Source organism: Vicugna pacos, unplaced genomic scaffold, assembly GCF_048564905.1.
Source record: "Vicugna pacos unplaced genomic scaffold, VicPac4 scaffold_19, whole genome shotgun sequence".
Taxonomy (NCBI): Eukaryota; Metazoa; Chordata; class Mammalia; order Artiodactyla; family Camelidae; genus Vicugna; species Vicugna pacos.
Genome location: NW_027328740.1, coordinates 36,394,817 through 36,418,571, shown reverse-complemented (window position 1 = coordinate 36,418,571; position 23,755 = coordinate 36,394,817). Strand labels below are relative to the sequence as shown.

Genomic DNA, 23,755 nt, shown 5'->3' with positions numbered 1-23,755 from the left:
CGAAGTGCACGCTGGCCTCGGTGATGGTTATTCCGTCCACCTGGGACTTCTCACCTCCAAGTCTTAGTTCTAACCTCAGTCCTCAGTGTGGCCTGCTCTGGTATTTAATACAACATCACCCTCATCCCATACCCTAAACTCTCTTTACCTTGCCCTTTTTTGATTTTTCCATGGTTCCTCTTTCCTAACATGCCACCTCCTCTGCTGCTCTGTTGTGTGAATTGTCATCTCCACCCCCATCCCAGCTAGACTCCAACAAAGCTCCGTGAGGACAGGATTTTGTATTGTTTATTTATCTATTCCAACTGCCTAGACTAGTCCTGGGTACATAGTAGGCAATCAAAAATTATTTGCTGAATAAATTAAAAGACTATTTTAAAAATGAATCATCCTTTCAGGAATGGGTGAGGATAGGAAGCTGCATCAAGGACAATGGTGCAGTAAATAATGATATTTGCCTGTTGTTCTTTGTGTGATTTATATATGTGTTTTAGTCTTAATTTTGTATCCCAGTTTCTTAATTTAATATCTGTATTAAGGTGTAATTTACAGGCCATAAAATTCACACATTATAATTGTACAAGTCAGCCATTTTAGCTATTTCTAGATTTGTGCAACTTTTTCCTCACAAAGTCCCCTTGTGTCCGTCCATATGCAGTTTGCCCCCCCTCAGTGGCACCCTGATTTTATTTCTTTTTTTGTTTTGGCAATCACATCTCAAACGGATAATTTACACAGCAGTACTAATATAGCTTTGCACTTTTAGAAATGACACACTTAAATATGAAATTAGCGGTCATTGCTGAATGTAGGTAGCAGTATCAGACATTGGTGAGAAGAATGGACCTGAGTGTCAGACTGGCTGCAGTCTTACCCAGCTCCACCATTTACCAAGTTACCCAAATTATTTTCTGCCTCAAGCTCTTTATCTGTTATATGGGGGTAATAATAGCAGCTTACAGAGTTGTTGTGAGGATTAAGCAAACAGGGAAACAAAATTTAGTATAGTGGCCTGCTTATGTTATTACCTAAGAAATAGCCTTGCAGGTAGAGGGCAAAATTCAAATCAGTTTCTAAAGTATATGTAAAATATAATCCAGTTCCTGCCTGGTTTGTAAACACTTATGCCTACTGAAGAATTTAAAAGCAGGCTAATTTCCAACAGAAAAGATCATTTCTCAGCATTTCTTTCAAAGAGAGCTGCAAAATCACTTTTACTAACTAAATGTTCCATGCCCAACTCTGACAGAAATTTGACAACAGGGACGTAATTATCTACATTTTTGTTAAAATGATGCTGACCATCAGGAAGTGTTCTCAATTATATTTTAGCCTTTATGTTGAGAAATACTGTGAGACTTCTTCTAAATTAATGGGTGGGGGCATTCATTGTAGCTCTTGTAGCCTGATAAGCCTGCACTAAATTATCTTTTTTAAACTTTTAATTAAAGTAATAAATTAATTTTTTGCTGGGGGGTGGTAATTAGGTTTTTATTTATTTATTTTATTTTTAGAAGAATTACTGGAGATTGAACCCAGGCCCTTGTGCATGCTAAGAACATGATCTTTCACTTGAGCTATACCCTCCCCCCTAAATTATCTTTAATAAGGTCTTTTTCTCTGTTTCGTTACTTTATGTACAGAAGCACAAAGCAGGGTCATCAGAAGCCTCTCAATCACAAAGATGATAGTAGTGAAAAACATTGCGCAGTGACAGTGAATCCTTGGCATATGAAGAAAGATTGTAAAGTCCTGAATGAATTAAGAAGGTATTGTTACCTTAACATACATGTAAGCATGGCTCTCTTACCTTTATTTTTCACTTTATAATGAAAATAATCCCCACCTGTCAAGGTTGCTTTGTTTGATAGAGGGAATATCTAAACCCTTTTCTGCAAGTTTTTTAAATAAGTAAGAGCAGTTAATTTATCAGAAGTGTGAATGGTGTAATCTGGTCTGTGTAGTATGGTAGCCACCAGCCACATGTGGCTATTGTGAATTGAGATGTTCTATAAGTGGAAAATACATAATAGATTTTCAAGACTTTGTACAACAAAAATAATGTAAAATATTATTAATAAGTTTTAAAAGTGTCAATCACACTTTTGAAATGATAGTATATTGGATATTTTGGGATAAATGTAATTATTACTGGAATTAATTTCACTTGTTCCTTTTTATTTTCTAAATGGGATTACTGGAAAATTGTGAATTGCACTATGTTTCTGTTGACAGTGCTGGCTTCTAACTTATTGCAAATAATATGAAAAGAAAACTTTGATTAAAAATTTTGTAATTGAGTAGTTGATTTGCATCATATTAGTTTCAGGTGTACAAAACAGAGGCTCAACATTTTTATAGATTATATTCCATTTAAAGTCACCATAAAATAATGGCTATATTTCCCTGTGCTGTATGATACAGCCCTGTAACCTATCCATTTTATACTTAGTACTTTTTACCTCTCAATCCCCTAACCCCTTCCTGCCTCCCCTCTTCTCCTTCTCCCCATTGGTAACCACCAGTCTGTTCTGTGTACCTGTGAGTCTATTTCTGTTTTATTATAGTCATTAATTTGTTTTATTTTTTAGATATACATATAAGTTAATACATAGAATATTTGTTTTTCTTTCTCTGACTTATTTCACTTAGCATAATACCCTGTAGGTCCATCCATGTTATTGCAAATGTCATTATTTTATTTTTTACTGGCTGAACAGTATTCCATTTGTGTGTGTGTTCATGTGTATATATGCGTGTGTATATATATGCATACATGTATATATACATATATATATATAATATATATATATATATATATATATAATATACCACAACTTCTTTATCCAGTCATCTGTCAGTGAACATTTGGGTTGTTTCAGTGTCTTGGCTATTTTAAATTGTGCTGCTGTGAACATTGGGGTGCATGTGTCTTTTTGAATTAAATTTTTCTCCAAACATATATCCATGAATGGGATTGCTGGATCACACGGAAGTCTATTTTCATTTTTTTATGGAACCTCTTTTCTGTCCTCCATAGAGGTTGCACCAATTTACATTCCCACCAACCGAGTAGGAGGGTTCCTTTTTCTCTTAAAAGGTAAAAAATTCTCTACATTTACCTACTTTCCTTTCAGTTTAGGACACAGTTTGGCAAAAGCAAGATAGAATTTAATAGGAGTAAATACAGTATTTATTTTGAATGTCCATGCATTATGGATAGATATGTTATTGATGAGTTGGTTCCCTATTTTCGTAGGTGCAGATGTTTTTATAGCTTCACAGACATTTCAGTCTTGCAGAGAGAAAAATTTCTTTGTATTTTGCTGAACTTGTCCGGGTGTCTTTATCGGATTTGGTCCAGGCCTGCAGAGGTGAATACACATCCAAACCTGAACCATTTGAATGTCTGCAAGATATTAAGAGTCTAGAATATCAGATCTGGACTGTAACTCTGGTAAATGACATCAGTGACTGGACACAAGAAAACTCCATTTGAGGGCAAAACCTTTCATAAGCCAAAAAGGCTTTGAAACTGTGGCAAAGCCAGAGACTTTTGTGCGCCACTTATGGCCACAAACCCATGAGGACAACCACAGGCCTTCTGGAGTGCCAAGGAAATTCCATGTGAGGAGTCCAGCACTCACAGGAATCCAACAAGTCCCTGTCTGCCAGAGCACCTTCATTGCTACTGTGCTGTTTTGAGTAAATGTCTTTTCATCAGGTTCAAATTGGTTTGTTGTTATTTTTTTGCATAAAAAAACAAATTCTTGTTCCCTGGTGTAAGTAAAAGCCTAACACTTTCTGATTTCTTTTGACAGAGAAAATATGAGCCTGTGGATCTAACCTCATCTGTGATGGTCTGCAGCTGGGAGCAACCAGATCAGTGTCAGTCCCCTTGCAGCCATTGGCTGGGAGCCTGCATGTTCCTTGGAATGGTATTTGAAACATGTCACACTAGCCGTGCCTTTGCTGTGGGCTGGGAGGCGAGTCAGTCAGAATCTGCATTATGGAATGTAAGTTTCAGATCCACAGCTAGGAGATCTTTTTTAATAGCCAGAGAATATAGTCATAAATATATCTATTAATGTATTTATGCAAGAACCTTTTTAAAGATTTTTTTATTATAAAAAGTTACCCCCAAAATTGAAAGTGAAAGAACAGTGGAATTAAAAACCATCTGTACCTTAATTATATATAAAGGATCATAAAATCCTTCTAAACTTTTTTTGTTCAAATGAAGATATTTTTCCCTTCCAAAAAGGAAAATTATTATTTCACATTTTTTTGTTTTCTCCTTTTATTATATATTCCATATCAATAAATATAAATCTTTTAAATCCCTTTTAATGGCTGTTTAACAATATATTGAACAGATATGTAAATAGTTCTAGGTTTCAGAAATTTAAAAAATTGTCATTACAATACCACTGCAAAGAATATTTTGGTGTTTCTATTTTTAGTTACTAATTTGGACTAAAAATTAACAAGTTTGCTTTTCTTTATCTAAAACATTGGTTATTTTATGAAGGAATTGTAAGGAATTTAAAAAACTTTTCAGTAATTTCAACAAAGAAATTATCTTTAAGGCAAAAATGTATGATGTAATGCAAATCTATTTTTATTATATCTTCACTTTTACCAGTGTGACATATGTGTGTGTTTGCACAAGTGCTTTAACTACCAGCAACGTAGGAAAAATCTGTATACTAAAAATGTGAAAATATTTTCCTGGTTTGTGTTTTCATTCTCCCAATATAGGTTTTGGATGACAAGCTTGTATTTCAAAAGTACACCCCCTGTGGGAGGTGTTCTGTACATACGCTGAGATACTGCACATAATATTGCCTCTGAAGCCCAATGATTTGAAAACCCGGTCCTCAGCCTTTGATAACTTCCGCTGTTTGATGAAAGTCCTCCAAGTGGATGAAAGTATCAACAACCGGAACAAGAGTTTTTCATTGCCCTATTTGAGAAGAGCTCCATGAAAGACTTTTATATTCAGGATAGAGATACATTCTTCAATCCAACCACCAGAAACCGCATTGTAAGTCTAAACCGAGTTTAGCTGCTGTCTTGGGGGTGATTTAGAACCTGCTGTTGAATTATCAGTGATTTGGTTTGGTTGGTTTGATTTGGTTTTTAAAAGCTGCCCATAAAAAGGAAAAAAGAGAAAGAAAAGAAATATGCCTACAGATTCCTGTTAGGATAGTAAACAGTGGCTGGTTAGTTACCTTGTATAAGCCACAAGCTCTCTTAGAACATTTTTAGGTTTACTTCATCCTTTCTCAGATCAAGTATCAAGTAAGGGACAGTGTTAAAAAAAATTCAGGATTAACAGGTTTGTGAGCTCCAGGATTTGCAAGGCAGCTTTCCCTCCCCATGGTGTAAGTCAAATGGCAGAATTGAAATAAAGCACCTCATGTATCCTCCGGTGTTAACAGGAAAAGGCTAAACTTCTTGACCTTGTTTCTTCCTGGGTAAAATGAAGATAATATATCAGGACGCGACAAGCTCATTTAAGGCAGGAAACATGTTGTCTTGTTCACTGCTGAATCTCAGGCACCGGGAAGGCTGAGTTTAACGAGTGAATGAATGAACTGTACTTCCCCCACAGTTACCATGTGGGACAGTGAGGATTAGCAGCTAAGAGCATAGACTCTAGAGGGGAGGGCACAGCTCAAGTGATGGGGCACATGCTTAGCAAGCATAAGGTCCTGGGTTCAGCCCCCATCACGTCCTCTAAAATAGACATATAACCCTAATTACCTCCCCACCCCCCACCAGAATTACCTTATTATCTCCCCACCACCAAAAAAAAAAAAAAAAAGAGAAGTGGCCAAGAGCGTAGACTCAAGCTGGAACACCTGTGTTGGTTTCTCGCTGTCGACCTTGTAAATGTCATTTACCCTCTGTGTCTATCAAGTTCCTCACCAATAAAATGGGGATAATTGTAGTACCCACCTCGTAGAGATGCTATGGGGATTAATGAATCTGTGTCAGTGATACAACTGCCCTGGCTTATATTAAGTACTATGCATCTGTCAGCTCTTTTCATAATTACTGACAGATGTTATTATCGACAAAAGACATATTAGTTCTTTGAAAGGGAAATGCATGTTAGACCATTTCATTTATCACTTTCTGTAATTCAGGCTTTTCCCTCTGAAATACCATTTTATGTCTGTACACTAGAAAGCCACAGGGCTTTCCAAATTTCATCTGTCTGGGTTCTTGTCATGATGGCAATACTGCAGATTGCTGACATTTTTTAGGGACTCTGTCTGAGATGACAGCAACCCCTCAAATTTAGGAGCTCTTCTCTAACTGATAACATCTCGCTAGAAATGAAGTTTTTATAATGTAACAGCTTCAGACGCTTAATGATGCCATAAATGCAAGGATGTTATATCTAAGCTCTTTAAATAAATCCTGTCATTGAAATAAAGGAAATACTATATTATAGCCCTCTATGACTTTGTTATCTTTGCTATCCATTTATCTGACTCTCTAAGACCAAAGAAAGCAAATACTAAGATTGATCATTACTACTATGTGGTACACGTATTTGTGGATGAAGACAATATTGAAATGCACTGTTTAAGATACTAAAATGGACACTAAACAGCTTCTTGATGCATATGCATGAACAGAACAGGGAGCTGGGTGCAGGGAGCAGACACTGAGCTTCCTGGATTAGAGACCCAGCTTAGCAGTCCAGCCCAGCAGTCCACATGTTTCATATTTATGTCCCAGCAAAATTAGCAGTGAGAGTCTTAAATGAACTTTGGGGACACTTGCAAACAGCTGTCATGATTACTATTGTGGGACACCAGGAATCTACAGTGTTTAGTTGGTATCTGTGCATAACCAGTTCTTTTCCACTAAAGCTTCTTGTAATTGCTGGTCCCACATCCAGGCTGAGGAATCATCTCATGTGGTGTTTGGGAGGGAGGTAAGTGGAGTCAGGACCCTTGTTAAGGCTGGGTGGGTAATAATCTGGTGCTAGTACAAGACAAAGGAAAGTAGGTCAGGTGGGAAGGAGAATGACTGGATTTAAACTTTGTTTCTTGAGTAAGCTAAATATATAACATCATGTCAAGTTACTTTGTTGTTTATATTCCATGTGCTGTCACCGAATAACTACTGAATTGTGGGGACAAAAATGCCTGGGTTTTAGAATTGACCCTGCCCCTAACCTGTCAGGGTCCAAGTTCCTCCGGGTGTCCAAAGAGGGGGCTGGACCATCAGGTGTCCCTCCACTGCAGCAGTTTGGGCACTTGGGTGGACTAGATTTTTGCTGTGGAACACTGGCCCGGTTGTAGAACATTAAGCATCTGCAAGGCTCTCACCAGGTACCCACGGTGGTCCCAGGACTGTGACATCCAAGCGTTCCTTTCCACCCACGTTTGCAAATGACCCTCAAGGGGTTAATATTAATCCTGGGTGAGAATTATGAAAAATTATATGGTACCTCCATCCCTCCTGGCAAGTGAGGGCCCCTTATTTACAAATGACCATGAAGTGTTAGCACCAAATTTTATCACCAGAACATGTGAACATTTTGTGACAGTGACGCTCACCTGTTTGCTTCTGATTCCCAGTGCCACTTCAGCCTCCGTCAGAGGACCTCAGCTGCCCCAGTGATCAGGGCCTTCTGTACAGGGAATGGGCTCCTCCTCGAAGCACAGACAAGCAGCAGCCCTTAGGTCTCATCAGGTGAGGTGTTGTGGAGAGCACCCCAGTGGGAAGGGCTCAGGGTTGTCCTCATGGCATCTGAGTGTGACAGTCCTCCAAGAGTGTTACCAACCAGGAAGCTCACAGGAGCTCTGAGCTTCGTTGCCCCAAGTTTTTACTGCAGGCTTTATTACAAAGCCATGATTTATTGGGTCACTACCGACATGGCTAACCCAAACCCTAACTGTAAGTCAAACCTTTCCTTAGCCCTAAATTTTGAGCCCCTTCCTCTCCTGGTGGCCACTCACTTGTCACAAAGCTCAAAGCCCCACTCCTCTAATCACATGGTTGGTGTCTCTGGCTGGCCAGTCCCCATCCTGAGTCATCTCATGAACACAAGCCATCCAAGGTTCCACCATGAATAGCAAAGACACTCTTATCTTGGGAAATTTCGAGGCTTTAGCGGTTGCTGCCTAGGAACTGGGAACAAAGACCTACCAAATTCTTCATTACATAGGAGTAAATGTTACATTTCATTTAAATTATAAAATAAGAGAGAAATTCTCACTGCTTTTCTGTATCTGCTGTTCGACACCGTTTCACTACACCACGTGATTGTAATGTCACGCTCAGCATGTGTCTTCTCAGAGCACCAGCGCCGGCTGCTCCCCGGGGGCTTATGCTGTTTGGGCAAGGCTGCTGGGGGGATGGAGGCCAAGGACAACCGAGAAAACAAAAATAATCGTGCAAATAAGGAAACAATGTCAGATTGAAATGAAGAAATAACACAGTGTTGAGATGGGAGACTTGGGGGGAAGTGAGTTAAGAAAGCTATCTTTGAGTAGGTTACATGTGAGCTGAGATGGCGATAAGGAGGCTGGAATTTGAAGATCTGGGAAAAGTCACCCATGGAATAGAGGCAGCTTGTCCATTGGCCCCGAGGCACAAATGTGCTCAGCAGGTTTGTGGAGACACTGGAGCCAGCGCTGGTGAGAGTGATGAGACGCGAGGTTTAGAAGGGCATCAGGAGCACGGAAAGCAGTGTAGACTCTAAGCGCAGTGAGAAGCAGTCATGATAGCTTAAGCACTTAAGTAATTTTCTCTCACTCACATTTTGCAAAGATAATGTGGAGAATGTATGGCAGGGACCCAGGAAGCAGGGAGGCCAGGTAGGAGGCTCTTGGATTGGGCCAGTTGAGAGATGGTGGGAGCCAATGAGGAATGCATTTGGGGAGTGGGGCTGACGGGATGCAGTTATGGGCTGGCTGTGGATGGTTAGGAGAAGAGGAGGGTCAAGGTAGCCCCAGGTCGGTCTGGAGCCAGGTGTCTGTTCTTTCTTATCTCAGTGCCCCATGCAGGTGCCCACCTACTTGGGCAAACCTCTTAACCTTCAAAGTGAGGGTTTTAAAACACTGAAGTCTATTTGTTGTTTCACATTTTATGGAAAGATTCAAACATGTACAGAAATAGAGAGAACAGTACAGCCAGCCTGCCTGGGTGTTATCAGTCACCCAGCTCCAGAATTATAAACTCAGAGTCACTGTTGTTGCATCTTTCATCTCCATCTCCTCCCCTCCCCCACTATGGGGTCATTTTGAAGACAATCCTACATAGCTTAACCTTTCATTAGTGAAATGACAAGGTCTCTTTCAAATAAAATTGGAATATTCCTTTTTTTTAGGGTTACAAAATAATTCCCTGCTTGTCACAAAAATACACTTTTAAGTAGTTTTGGGGTTGAAATCAAGATCCAGACAAGATTCAGACATTGCAGCTAGCATATCTCTCAAGTGCGTTCTAATCTATAATTTTCCTGTTTCTCATTTTCCTTGAAATTGCTGAGGGGTTTCTCTATTTCCTGTTTGGCTGATTTCATTCTCCCCTATGGTGTTAGACTTGTTTCTCCATCCTATGTATTGGCTTTAGCTAAGTGATTTAATCCTCCCCTAAAAGCTTGATCTGATTGAGGTTCAACTTTGTGCAAAAATAATTGTTATGTGAAGTTTTGTACTCCTGTCATAAGGTACATAATATTACATTCGACTCTCTTTTTTGTGATGACAGCAGCCAATAATGATTGTCACCCGGGATCATTATTTCATAAGGAATTTTATTTCATGTGGTCATACTCTAATTTCCTCCCTCAATTATCAGCAGGATCACAGTCATGAAGAGGTACTTTCTCCTTAACCCGGGTTATCCTTTAGAACACAGTTTTAAAGGAGGATATTTGTTAATATGTAAATATTTAAAATTGATAATTTTTTTTCTTTTTAATTTTTTTTTCTAATGGAGGTACTGAAGATTGAATCTAGGACCTTAAGCATGCTGAGCACACACTCTGCCACTGAGTGTACCCAATCCCCCTTGAGATTCATATTTATATGATATCTTCCTTCTGTTATTTTTGTTTTATGTTATACAGAATTTGAAGGCAGGGCAATGGGTTTGACCACTCTTTAATCATTCTTTATGGGCTTTTGGGGTTTGTGTGTGTGTTTGTGTTTGTAAAGAAAACAATTTTCCTACTATTTTAAGTATGTATTGCTAAGGCAATTATGTTGATCTTTTCCCTGATCCTGGTCCATGTATTCCCATGTTACTTCACACTAGTGGCCCCATGAGCTCTGTGACAAGACTAGCATGTCGTTAATCCATGTGGAAGGAGATCTGAAGAGATTTATTCAAGGAGATGAAATTTGTAGACAATGTATTGGAAAGTATTGTGAAAGTTGTTCGTTAAGAGAAGGTCTGAGGTTGAATTATTAAGTGCACAGAAATCTAAGCTATGAAAAACCAAGACAATTATTAACTCCAGGAAAACGAAGTAGGGAAGAAAAGGTAAGACTAGCACAAATTGCTACAGCTTTGAATAGTCTGTACAGAGTAATAATAATGTAAATCAAGGATACTGAGCTGATGAAAATTATAATGTAATTGTATCAAAAGGTTGGAAGAATGAAGGTTTGGGTGTGTAGATGAGATGGGGTTTGAAAGAGAGCTGAATCCTCATTTTCCAAAATAGAAAGTTAAATAGGTGATACATAAAGCTGAAAAAGTCAGTAGGCTGTGTTACAAGGATATTAGTCAGAGAAAGGGAGTAAGTATTCCAAGAGTCAGCAGTAGGAGCTGAACGTGGTTGTTTCTGGCCAGGAAATGGGGCGGTTGATGGGAACTGCTCCTTTTTACAATCGGTGTTCGAGAACTGTTTGACTCTTTATTAAATGTATGGCATTACTTTGATAAAAAGAAATCAAAGCTGAATTTTGAAAAAAAATTGGGGTGCTTTTGACAGAGAGAGATAACAATCAGGCAAAACTACATTTGAAGGGATCCTCATTATTCCTTGCCTTTCAGCAAGGACTAGGAGGCAGATATCTGTTTAAGGTTCAAAAATTCTGTCTGACCTTCCTGCCGACTTGTAACCTTTGGAAGTAACGAACTCCCCGTCACTGTAAATATCCAGGCAGAGGCTGCCTGACCAGCTCTCTAACTGTAGCAGGGTGTGTTTACCATTGGGCAGTTAGAGCAGGCAACTTCTAACATTCTTTCAGTTTTGAATTTGGCATTTTCAGGATGGATAGTTGATAAGAATGTATTACAAAAAGCTTAACAAGAATGAGTCCAAGACATCTCAAACCCATTGCCAGGGTTTTCTCTGCCAGACACCATCCTGAGCCTGCCACCCGTGAGCCAGGCCACAAAGCCCAGTCACATGAGAATGAACACACTTTTTCGCTCCTATCTGATTTGGCATCGGGCTCAGCCCTTTTCCCCATGGAATGGTCCATGCCCAGGGCTCTGACTATGGAGCTGGTCTCACAGCAGCCCTGTGAGTGCTGGTCCAGCCTCCGGGGTTCCTGCGTGAAGTTTTCCAGGATTCCAGGCTATTCTCGGAGCTGAGTCCCCCCTAGGCTAAGCCCACGGAACTCATCTCAGCTCCAGACTGAGCCGGAAGCCTCAGAGAGAACTCAGAGCTGAGGAAATCCACAGGTTTTACCCAGCACTGCCGAGTCATCAGTGAGCCAGTTGAGGGAAGGTTCAGCAACAGCAAGACACACCTGAGCCGCCGTCTCATTGTTCCACCTCATCCCTAAACTCTCTGTGTCTGCCTGTCTGTGTCGGTCTCCCTTTTAGGATCAGCCTGGCACCACTTAATGCCCTGCCTCCTTTCTTCTAATCTTGCCTCCCTGGCCTGTTCCATCTACTCCAGGTTAACTGAGAAGAGGTTTTAAAACCTAGGAACAACAGACGTGCTAGATACAAAGAATACAGGGCAGTGCCTTCCTCAGTCACATCCCTCCTGCCCTCTCCCATTCCCACAATGAGTTTTATAAATATTTTGTCAGACAGACATTGCACTCCCAGTTGTTATCATTATCAGCCATTTCCTTATTATCTGTGGTTTACGATGTATTTGCTCCAGGGACATTCCCGAGATAAGGCAGGAGCAGATGACTGAGCCACTTGTTGATGTCCACTTGTGTCAAGCCTGTTAAGAATGATTTTTGGGGGGATTTGTTGAATGTGCCAGACTGTCCAGTGAGTGGTGATGATCCCCTGCATCTGCTGTGGAGTCAGCCTCGTCCTCTCCTTTGCTCTGTTCTCATTTATCTCTCTTCAGCAGGTGAGCCAGTGATCTGTACTTCTATGATACATAAAACACTTCTTATTTCACGGTAGAATTTGGGGGCTGCTATGAAAACGCATATGTTTTAAGAGTGAATTGAGTCGGAGGATTAAACTTAAAGCCCCCTTGATTTAGAATCAGAAATTAATATGATGGAGGGAGGGTATAGCTCAGTGGTAGAGTGCATGTCTAGCATGCATGAAGTCCTGGGTTCAATCCCCAATGCCTCCATTTAAAAACAAATAAATAAACCTAGTTATGCCCCCCAAAAAAGAAAAAAATAAATTAACATGAGGATGAAGCTACAGAGTGATTATTTGTGTCTTCTGAAACTTCCTTCTGTCTTTCTGCAGGAAATTCTAAGGAGAGAAGTTCAGAATCTACTTTGCTTGGCTGGGCTATTACACTCAGATGCTCCTCCTGGCAGCAGTCGTGGGGGTGACTTGCTTTCTGTGTGGATATTTTAATCAAAATAACTGTACCTGTGGGTAATTGTCTTTATTCCTTGTTACCGTTCTTACTTAACTTAGAATGACATTCTCCAGGAGCATCCATGTTGCTGCAAATGGCCCTAAATTGTCAGTTTTTATGGCCGAGTAGTATTCCATTGTATAAATATACCACTTCTTTAGCCAGTCATCTGCTGATGGACATTTAGGCTGTATCCATGTCTTGGCTACTGTAAATAGTGCTGCTATGAACATTGGGATGCAGGTGTCATCCTGAAGTAGGGTTCCTTCAGGATACATGCCCAGGAGCAGGATTCCTGGGTCATATGGCAAGTCTATTCCTAGACATTTGAGGGAACTCAATACTGTTTTCCACAGTGGCTGCACCACACTGCATTCCCACCAGAAGTGTAGGAGGTTCCCCTTTCTCCACAGCCTCTCTAGCATTTGTCATTTGTGGATTTTTGAATGATGGCCATTATGACTGGTTTGAGGTGATACCTCATTGTAGTTTTGATTTGCATTTCTCTGATAATTAGTGACATTGAGCATTTTTTCATGTGCCCATTGATCATTTGTATGTCTTCCTTGGAGAATTGCTTGTTTAGGTCTTCTGCCCATTTTTGGTTTAGGTTATTTGGTTGTTTCTTATTAAGTCATTTGAGCTGCTTATATATTCTGGAGATCAAGCCTTTGTCAGTTTCATTTGCAAAAATATTCTCCCATTCTGTAGGTTGTCTTTTTTTTACATATGGTGTCCTTTGCTGTGCAGAATCTTGTAAGTTTCTTTAGGTCCCATTTGTTTGTTCTTGCTTTTATTTCTATTGCTTGGCTAGACTGCCCTAAGGGAACATTTCTGAGATGTATGTCAGATATTTTGCCTGTATTTTCTTCTAGGAGGTTTATTGTATCTTGTCTTATGTTTATCTTGCTGAAGAGACTGTCTTTATTCCATTGTATATTCTTGCCTCCTTTGTCGAAGATTAGTTGACCAAAAGTTTGTGGGTTCATTTCTGGGCTCTCTATTCTGTTCCATTGGTCTATATGTATGTTTTTGTACCAATACCATGCTGTCTTGATGACTGTAACTCTATAGTATTGTCTGAAGTCTGGGAGAGTTATTCCTCCAGGCTCTTTCTTTTTTTTCTTCAGTAATACCCTGGAATTTCTATGTCTTTGATGGTTCCATATAAATTTTATTGTGATTTGTTCTAGTTCTATGAAATATGTCTTGGGTAATTTTACAGGGATTGCATTAAATCTGTATATTGCCCTGGGCAGTGTGACCATTTTAACAATATTGATTCTTGCAATCCAAGAGCTTGGGATACCTTTCCATTTTTTAAAGTCTTCTTCAATTACCTTCGCCAATGGTTTATAGTTTTCTGTGTAAAATTCTCTCACCTCTGTGGTTAGATTTATTCCTAGAAATTTTATTACTTTGGGTGCTATTTTAAAGTGTTTTATTTCTTTACTTCCTTTTTCTGTTGATTCATCATTAGTGTAAAGAAATGCAACTGATTTTTGAACATTAATCTTGTAACCTGCTACCTTGCTAAACTCTTCGATCAGCTCTAGTAGTTTTGGTGTGGACCTTTTAGGGTTTTCTATATATAGTGTCATGTTATCTGCATGTAGTGACACTTTTACCTCTTCTTTTCCAATTTGGACCCCTTTTACTTCTCTTACTTGCCTGATTGCTATGGTCAGGACTTCCAAGTCTATGTTGAATAAGAGTGGTGATAGTGGCATCCTTGTCTTGTCCCAGAATTTAGTGAGAAGCTTTTGAGGTTTTCACCGTTCAGTGCTATGCTGGCTGTAGGTTTGTCATATATAGCTTTCATGATGTTGAGTTATGTTCCCTCAATACCCACTTTGGTGAGAATTTTTATCATAAATGGGTGTTGAATTTTATCAAAAGCTTTTATGCATCTATTGAGATGATCATGTGGTTTTAGTCCTTTCTCTTGTTGATGTGAAGTATTACATTGATTGATTTGCATATGTTGAAACACCCTTGTGTCCCTGAGATGAACCCCATTTGAGCATGTTGTATAATCTTTTTTATGTGCTGTAGAATTCTATTTGCTAGTATTTTGGTAAGGACTTTTTTTGCATCTGTGTTCATCAGTGATATTGTTCTGTAATTCTCTTTTTTGGTGGTGTCTTTGCCTGGTTTTGGTATCAGGGTGATTGTGGCTTCATAGAATGAGTTTGGGAATATTCCTTCTTTTCAATCTTCTGGAAGAGTTTGAGAAGGCCTGGTATGAGTACTTCTTTGTATGTGTGGTAGAATTCCCTGGTGAAGCTGTCCAGTTCTGGATTTTATTTGTAGGGATTTTTTTATTGTTAATTCGATTTCATTCCTAGTGGTCATTTTGTTCAAGTGGTCAGTTTCTTCTTGATTCAGTTTTAGTGGACTGTATGTTTCCAGAAACGTGTCCATCTCCTCTAGGTTATCCCTTTTTTTATGTAGTTTTTCATGATATTCTCATATGATAGTCTATATTTCTATGTTATTTGTTGTAATTTCTCCATTTTCCTTTCTTATTTTGCAAATTTGTGCTCTCTCTTTTTTCTTCTTTGTGAGTTTGGCCAGAGGTTCTCGATTTTATTTACTCTTTCAAAAAATTGCTTTTGGTTTGATTGATTATTTTCTCTATTTCTTTAATCTCTATTTTATTTATTTCCTCCCAGATCTTAATTATTTCCTTCCTTCTGCTGACTTTTTGGGTGTTTTTACTCTTCAGTATCTAGTTCTTTTAACTGGTGGGTTAGATTGTTTTTTTGAAATTGTTCTTCATTTTTGAGGAAGGCCTGTATCGCCCTAAACTTTCCTCTTAGCACTGCTTTTGCTTTGTCCCATAAGTTTTTTGTGGTTGTTTTCATTTTCATTTGTCTCAATGTATTCCTTAATTTCAACTTTGATTTCATCATTGACCCATTTTTTTTTAATAGCATGTTGTTTAATCTCTATGCTTTCCTTTTTTTTATGCTTTGTTTCTCTGAAGAGATTTCTAGTTTCGATGGCATTGTGGTCAGTAAGGATACTTGAGAAAATTTCTATCTTCTTAAAATTTTTGAGGCTTCTTTTGTGACCAAGTACATGATGAATCCTAGAAAATGTTCCACGCACACTTGAAAAGAATGTATATCCTATTCTGGGGGGTTGTAATGCTCTGAAAATATCCACTAAATCTAATTTTTCTATTGTATCATTTAATTTCTCTGTTGCCTTATTTATTTTTTGTGTGGAAGATCTGTCTAGTGATGTTAATATGGTGTTAAAACTTCTGACAATGATTGTATTCCCATCAATTTCCCCGTTTATCTCTGTTAGTAGTTGTTTTATGTACTTAGGTGCTCATGTTGGATGCATATATATTAATGATTGTAATATCCTCATCTTGTATTGCTCCTTTAATCATTATAAAATGCCTTTATTTATCTTTCTTTATGGCCCTTGTTTTAAAGTCTATTTTGTCTGAAATCAGAACTGCTATACCTGCTTTTTTGGAGTTTCCATTTGCATGGAATATCCTTTTCCGTCCATTCACTCTCAATCTATATGTGTCCTTCTCCCTAAAATGTGTCTCTTGTATGCAGTTTATTGAAGTTTTTTGCTTTATTATCCAGTCTGCCACTCTGTCTTTTGACTGGAGCATTTAGTCCATTATCATTTAGAATAATTAATGATAAATGAGTGTTTATTGCTATTTGAACTTTTATTTGCAGTTGATTTCATATTTCTTCTTTGTTCCTTTCTTCTTCCTTTTGTGGTATGGTAATTTTCCTTTCTGTTATCTTGGATTGTATTTAGTTTTTGTTACTCACTTGTAAGTTTTTGGCTTGTGGTTACACTTTTTTGTAAGTCTGTTAAGCAATTACTGTAACTGTGTGTACTAAACAGATAGTAAAGCAATCTCTAACCCATCCTACCTAGAACGAAAAATTTAAGAAAAAAGAAGAAAGAAAAAATACTCTATATTTTCTTACTTCCCTCTCCCACTCAATGATTTAGATGTCTTCTTTTACAATTTCATGTTCATTCTATTTGTAATTCATGGTAGTTATCACCTTTCCAGTTATGAGCTCTCATTTCTGTATCATCCTGCTTCTTTTTTATTTAGAGTGTACCTTACAATATTTCTTTTAGCATGGGTTTAGTGTTGCTAAAGTCTTTTAGTTTTTCTTCTCTGTGAAATTCATTACCTCTCCCTCTGTTCTAAAGGATAGCCTTGCTGCAGAAAGTATCCTAGGCTGCATCTGTTTTTTCATTCAGGACTTTGTATATATCTTTCCACTCCCTTCTGGCCTACAGTGTTTCTGTAGAGAAATCAGCTGAGAGCCATCTCTTGTAACTCACTCTTTGTTTTTCTCTTGCTGCCTTTAGGATCATTTCTTTTTACTTCAGTCTGGCCATCTTGATTTTGTTATGTCTTGGTGTGTGTCTCTTTAGGCTTTTCCTGTTTGGGAACTTCTGAGCCTCCTGTACTTGGGTGTCTGATTCTTTCTTTATGTTTGGGAATTTTTCAGTTATGATTTCTTTAAATACCTTCTCCATCCCCTTTGTTCTTTCTTCCCCTTCTGGAACTCTTATGATGCATAGATTGGCATGCTTTATATTATCCCATAGGTTCCATATATTGTTTTCATTGTTTTTTATTTTTTTCTCTCAACTGTTCTGATTGTGTGCTTTCTGTTGTCCTGTCTTCTAGGTCACTTATTCGTTCCTCTGCATTATCTAGCCTGAGTTGTACTGCCTTTAGGTCAGATCTCATTTCAGCCAATGAATTTACCAATTCTACTTGGCTCTTCTTTATAGCTACTATTTTGTTTTTGACATATTTTATGTCTCTAAATACTATCTCTTTTAGTTCCTTCAGTAATTCGATCACTTCTTTTTAGAAATCTTGATCTAATAGGCCATTAATATCTATTTCATTGATCATTCTTTCAGGGGATTTCTCTTTCTCTTTTAATTGGGAATACTTTCTCTGCTTCTTCAACTGCTCATATCTCTCTGGCACTGTGGCTTAAGGAATATCAGTTATCTATTGTGGCCCTTAAAGGGGTTTATTTCTTTATCTATCTAAGGCCTATGCTGGAATAAAACTTAAAAATGAGAGAGAGAAATAGAATTTTAAAAGAATGGAGGAAAAGAAGGTTTGAAAACAGTGTATAATCAATAATAGAAGAGCAAGTTGAAGAAGAATAGGAATCGAGTTGAGATGTCTTCTTAAAACCTTAATGCAAAGAAGAAAAAACTCAAAACACAATATTTAAAACCTGTGAATAATCAATAACAGATCAAATCCAAGAGAATTAAAAATGAAATGAGAATTGTAAACATATAGAACTGTTTAAAAAGTAAAGATTAAAAAGCTAATAGAAAATAAAACGTGTATAAAAAGATTTTAAAAACAAAGATGTGTTCTCCTAGAGACTGAACGCTCTTAATGGTTTTATTGAGAGGTCTTTGTGTCTTCTCCCTGTTTCATGAACTCAGCTTGCTCTGTTGGCCCCCTCATCTGTGCTGCTCACAGTGTCCATTGGCAAGAAGACTGCACCCCTCCAACACTGGGTCAGGTGCTGCTCTCCTTCGCGGTGGGTGGGTGGGTCACTCCCCGTTCAGATGCCACAGTCAGTGCTGTGTCAGTTGCTCCATAGGTGGGCTCAGCTTCAAGAATAACAGGTTTATGGAGATATAATTCACATACCGTAAAATGCAGCCTTTGAAAGTGTGCATTAGCTTTTTATGTACATTTCAGGGTTGTGTAGCCATCACCCCCAAAAGGAACCAGTACCCTTTAGTAAGTCAGTCCCTAACCTTCCTTTCCCTTAGCCCTCAACAGCCACCACTCTACTTTCTGCCTCTACAGGTTTGCCTGTTCTAGGCATTTCATATAAGTAGAACCATACAGTATGCTGCCTTTTTTGATTATCGTTTTTCATTTAGTGTGACGTTGTCAAGGCTCATCCATAGTGTAGCATATATCAATACCCAAATTCCTTTTTGTATTCAAATAATATGCCGTAGTTATAAATACACCACATTGCTTATCCATCCATCAGTTGATGATGAATAATTCTGCTGTAAATGCTCATGGACAAGTTTTTGTGTGAACACATATTTTCACTTCTCTTCAGGATATATCAAAAAATGGAATTGCTGGGATGTATTCTGCTTTTAACATTTTGAGGAATTGCTAATATAGCTTTTAAAGTGACTGAAGCATTGTATATGTCCAGAAGTAATGTATGAGGAGTCCAGTTTCTCCAAATCCTCATCTACACTTTTTATTACTGGGTTTACAGATTCATATTTATATATCATATATCATATATATTTGTCATCCTAGTTGGTATGAAGTGGTATGTCATTGTGATTTTGATTTCTGTTTCCCTAATGCCTACTGATGTTGAACATCTTTTTATGTGCTTAGTTCCCATTCGTATGTCTTCTTTGGAGAAACATGTATTCAAATTCTTTGCCCATTTTAATTACATTTGTCTTTGTATTGTCATGTTTTAAGTCTTCTTTGTCTATTCTGGATAAAAGTCCCTTATCAGGGAAAATTTTGGAAATATTTTCATCCATCCTGTGGATTGTCTTCTTACTTTCTTGATGAAGTCCTTTGAAGCACAGAAGTTTTTAATTTCACTGAAGTCCAGTTTACTTGATTTTTTTCTTTTGTTGTTTGTGCTTTTGGTGTCATATATTACAAGTATTTGTAATCCAAAGTCCTGAAGATTTCCTCATTGTTCATTTTCTAAATGTTTTATAGTTTCAGGTCTGTGATTTATTTTGAGTTAATTTCCATAAATGGTGTTAAGATAAAAGTTCAGTTTTCTTTCTTTCCAGGTGTATGTACAGGTGTCCCAGCATCATTTTTGTAAAGATTATTTTTCCCCATTGGATTGTCATGGCACCTTTGTCAAAAATTAAATGGCTGCATGTAAGACATTTTTATGGTCTCTTAGTTCTTTTCTCTCAATCTATTTTTCTGTCCTTTCTGCAAGTACCACACTGTATGGATCACAGTTTTGTTAGTGAGTTTTGAATTTGGAAACTTCAAAACTTTGTTAGTTTTCAAGATTGTTTTGACTGTTTTGGGTATCTTGCATTTACATATTAGTTTTAGGATCAGCTTGTTCATTTCTGCCAAAAAGCCAGAGCTGCATTGAATGTATAGGTCATTTTGAGGACAATGGCCATCCTAACAATAATAAGGCTTCTGATCCATGAACACAGAAGAGCTTTCCATTTATTTTAGGTCATTTTTAACTTCTATCAGTAGTATTTTAGTTTTCAATATACAAGTTTCAGATATTTTTCTCAGTATTCCACATATTTTTTCTTAATATTACTAATTACTTTATTCTTTTTGATGCTATTGTAAATGAAAAGGTTTCCTTCATTTTATTTTTAGATTATTCACTGCTTTTGAATAGAAATGTAATTACTTTTCATATATTCATCTGTGTCTTACAATTTTGGTCAGACTGGGTTATTAATTCTAAGAGGATTTTTTTTCTTTTCTATTTATCCTTTGTGGATTCCTTGTGATTTCAATATATAATATCATGTCATCTGGAATCAAAACAGTTTTATTTCTTTCTTTCTAATCTAGAGGCTTTATTTTCTTTGTCTGATTGATTTGACTAGAACCTCTAGTACAATGTTGATTTTGGGAGGGAATAATTCAGTGCTTCTGCATTATGTATGATCTTTGCTTCAGGTTTTTCATAGATGTTCTCTGTCAAGTTGAGGAAGTTCTCTTCTATTCCTAGTTTTTATCCATTATTCTATTAATATGGTGTATTACATGAATTGACTTTTGTATGTTGTACTGCCTTTGCATACCTGGATACATCCCACTTAATGGTGGTCTATTTTATATGTTACTGTTTTGGATTTGCTTGTATTCTGTTGAGGATTTTTGCATTTATATTCATAAGAGATAGTCTTTAGTTTTCTTGTGATCCCTTTGTCTGATTTTCGTATCAGTGTGATACTAGTCTCATTGAATGAATTGGGAAGTGTGTCCACCTTTTTATTTTCAGACGAATTTGTGAAGCATTTTTTGTTTGTTTTTGTTTTTGTTTTTGTTTTTTCTTTAAGTAGTTGATGGAATTCACCAACAAAGCCATACGGGCCTAGCATTTCTTTGTGTGAAAGTTTTGGATTGCTATTTCAGTTACTACTTACTGTAGGATTATTTGAGTTTTCTATTTCTCCTTGAATTAGCTTCAGTCATTTATGTCCTTCTAGGAATTTATCCATTTCATCTACAATATCTCATGTATTGGCTATATAATTATCCATGGTATTCCCTTACATTCCTTGTTATTTTTGTAAGGGCAGTAGTGACATCCTTCCTTTCATTTCTCATTTTAGTAATTTGAATCTTCTCTCTTTTTTTTTTCAGTACTAGATAAAATTTGTCAATTTTATTGATCTTTTCAAAGAACCAACTATTCCTTTTGTTGATTATTCTCTATTGTTCATCTATTGTCTATTCCATTTATTTCTGCCTTTAGTATTTTGATTAGAATGTTTAATTCATTTACATTAATGTAATTTCTTATCAGATTGAAGTTACAACTGCTGTCTACTTTCTATATGTCTTTTTTTCCCATTCCTCTATTACTACACATTTTTGTACAAAGTAAGCATTTTCAAGTGTGTCATTTTAATTTGTTTATTTTATCTTTTTCTTCTCCTCCTCCTCTTCCTCCTCCTCCTTCTCTTCCATTGCCCTGGAGATTATAATTTACATCTTGTTTTAAAGCAATCTAGTTGACATGAATACCAACTTAATTTCAACAGTACACAAAAACTTTGCTTTGGTATCAGTCTTTTCCCTCCCCCTCCTCATGCTGTCACTGTCATACAAATTGCACCTTTATGCATTTATAAGCTCATCTACACAGTTTCATAAGTATTGTTTTATGCAGTTGTCCTTTACATCAAATAGAACAAAACATTTACATGTAATACTCGATTTATACTGTTTTATTTTTTTACTCATGTAGTAGTGCTCTTTATTTTTCAGGTAAGTGTCCTTTCATTTACACCTGCTGGACTATCCTTAGTATTTCTTGTAGGGCAGGCCTGCTAGCAATGAATTCTTTCAGATTTTGTTTTTGTAGGAGTGTCTTAATTTCTCCTTTAATTTTTTTTAAAGAATCATTTTGCTGGCTATAAAATACTTGGTGACAGTCTTTTCCTTTTATCTCTTTGACGATACCATCCGCTGCCTTCTGGTCTCCATGGTTTTTGATGAGAAATCAACTGTCTTACTGAGGAGCCTTTCTATATGTTGAACCACTTTTCTCTTTCAGCTGTCAAGATACTTTATTCTTGTCTTTTGACACACTGAGTCTGATGTGCCTATTTTAGATGTCTCTACGTTTATAGCACTTGGAGTTTGTTGAACTGCTGGGATGTACAAATTAATGCTGTCATCAAATTTGGGAAGTTTTCAGCCATTATTTCTTTATATATTCTTTCTGCCCCTTTTTTCCTCTCCCTCCTTCTGGCGCTCCCATTATGTGTGTATTGATATTGTTGATGGTGTCCCACCTATCTCTGACACAGTGTTCTATTTTTTTTTTATTCCTTTTACTTTCTGTTCCACAGACTGGATAATTTCAGTAGTTTTAATTTAACTGACTTTTTCTCCAACAAGTTCATATCTACAGAGAAACCTCTTATTGAAGTTTTTATTTTAGTCATATTTGTATCTCTAGAATTTCTAGTTGGTTTTTATTATAAATTTTATTTATTGATATTCTCTGTACAATGAGATGTGCACATAATTTAATCCTTTAGGCATGGTTTCTGTTAGTATTTTGAACATGTGTGTAATTGCTTATTTATATCTTTGTCTAGTAAGTCCAGTGTCTGGGCTACCTCAGGGAGTTTCTATTGACTACTTTTTCCCCATCTGTTATGACCAAACTTTTCTGTTTCTTTGTACATCTTCTAATTTTCTGTTGAAAACTGGACATTTAAAATATTACAATGTGGCAGATCTGAAAGCCAGATTTTCCTCATCTCAAGGGTTTATTGTTGCTTCCATTGTCATTGCTGCTGCAGCTATTTATTTAGTTACTTTCCTGAACAAATTCTTTAAAGTCTGTTTTCTTTATCATGCATGACCATGAGATCAGTGTGTGTGAAGAAAGCCTAGTTGTCATCACTGTAATAATAATTGGACAGTGATTTCTTTCAATGCCTGGAGCCAATCGTTTGAGCTGTTGCCAGGTGGCTGTGTGTCCGCATGCTGAGGGATGCCCTCAGCACCAGCATGCAGTCAGCAGCTCTTCCGTAGCCTTTAGTTCTTGCTTATGCAGAACCTCAAGTTCAGCCAGTGTTGAAGGCTTAGGATTTTCTCAGATCTTTCCTTGCCATGTGCCACACATGTATATTGCCTTCTACAATTCTCAGAATTTTTTGGAGCTTTTTAACCCTACCTTCACCCCCAGAACTTCTCATTACTCAATTTTGCCTTCTAAGTTTCCTAGTCAGCACCTAGTTAGCCTCTACTGGTCCCACTGCCTCAGGCAGTTGTAATGTTAGATACTCACTGCTGATTTTTTCCCACACACACTCTGGGGACAGGCTGTTTGCACAGCATGAGTTTGTGACAGGTCACATAGTGACAGCTCTCTGGGGGCGGATTTTTTGGGTAACTTTAAATCACTTCTGCCCCTACCTTGATTGTGAGACTATTGCTTATAAAGGCCACCATTTAGGTGAGGATACAGGGATGGGGTAGATCAAGTTACAATGCCTCAAAACTCACTATCTTTATGGAGATTTAGCTGTTTTTCTTTCTCAAATAAAGACTCCCCGGATTGCTGGAAGTCTTGGTTTAATTTCCAGAGTTCTACAGAGGTTAATTTTGACAAATTTTGCCATTGTCATTGCTTCATAGAGGAGTAAGTTTTCCAAGATATTTCCTCAGATATTCTAGAAGTGTATCCCATT

General features: G+C 37.5%; 1 long non-coding RNA gene across 1 annotated transcript in view; it reads left to right on the top strand.

The window, feature by feature from the left end:
* Positions 1–4,786: 4,786 nt before the first annotated feature.
* LOC140693453 (uncharacterized) overlaps positions 4,787–23,755 on the top strand; it is a 51,084-nt gene continuing 32,115 nt past the window's right edge. Inside the window, exons 1-2 of the long non-coding RNA XR_012069211.1 lie at positions 4,787–5,047; positions 7,605–7,719. This is a non-coding gene — a long non-coding RNA (uncharacterized lncRNA). The remainder of the gene's footprint in view (positions 5,048–7,604; positions 7,720–23,755) is intronic.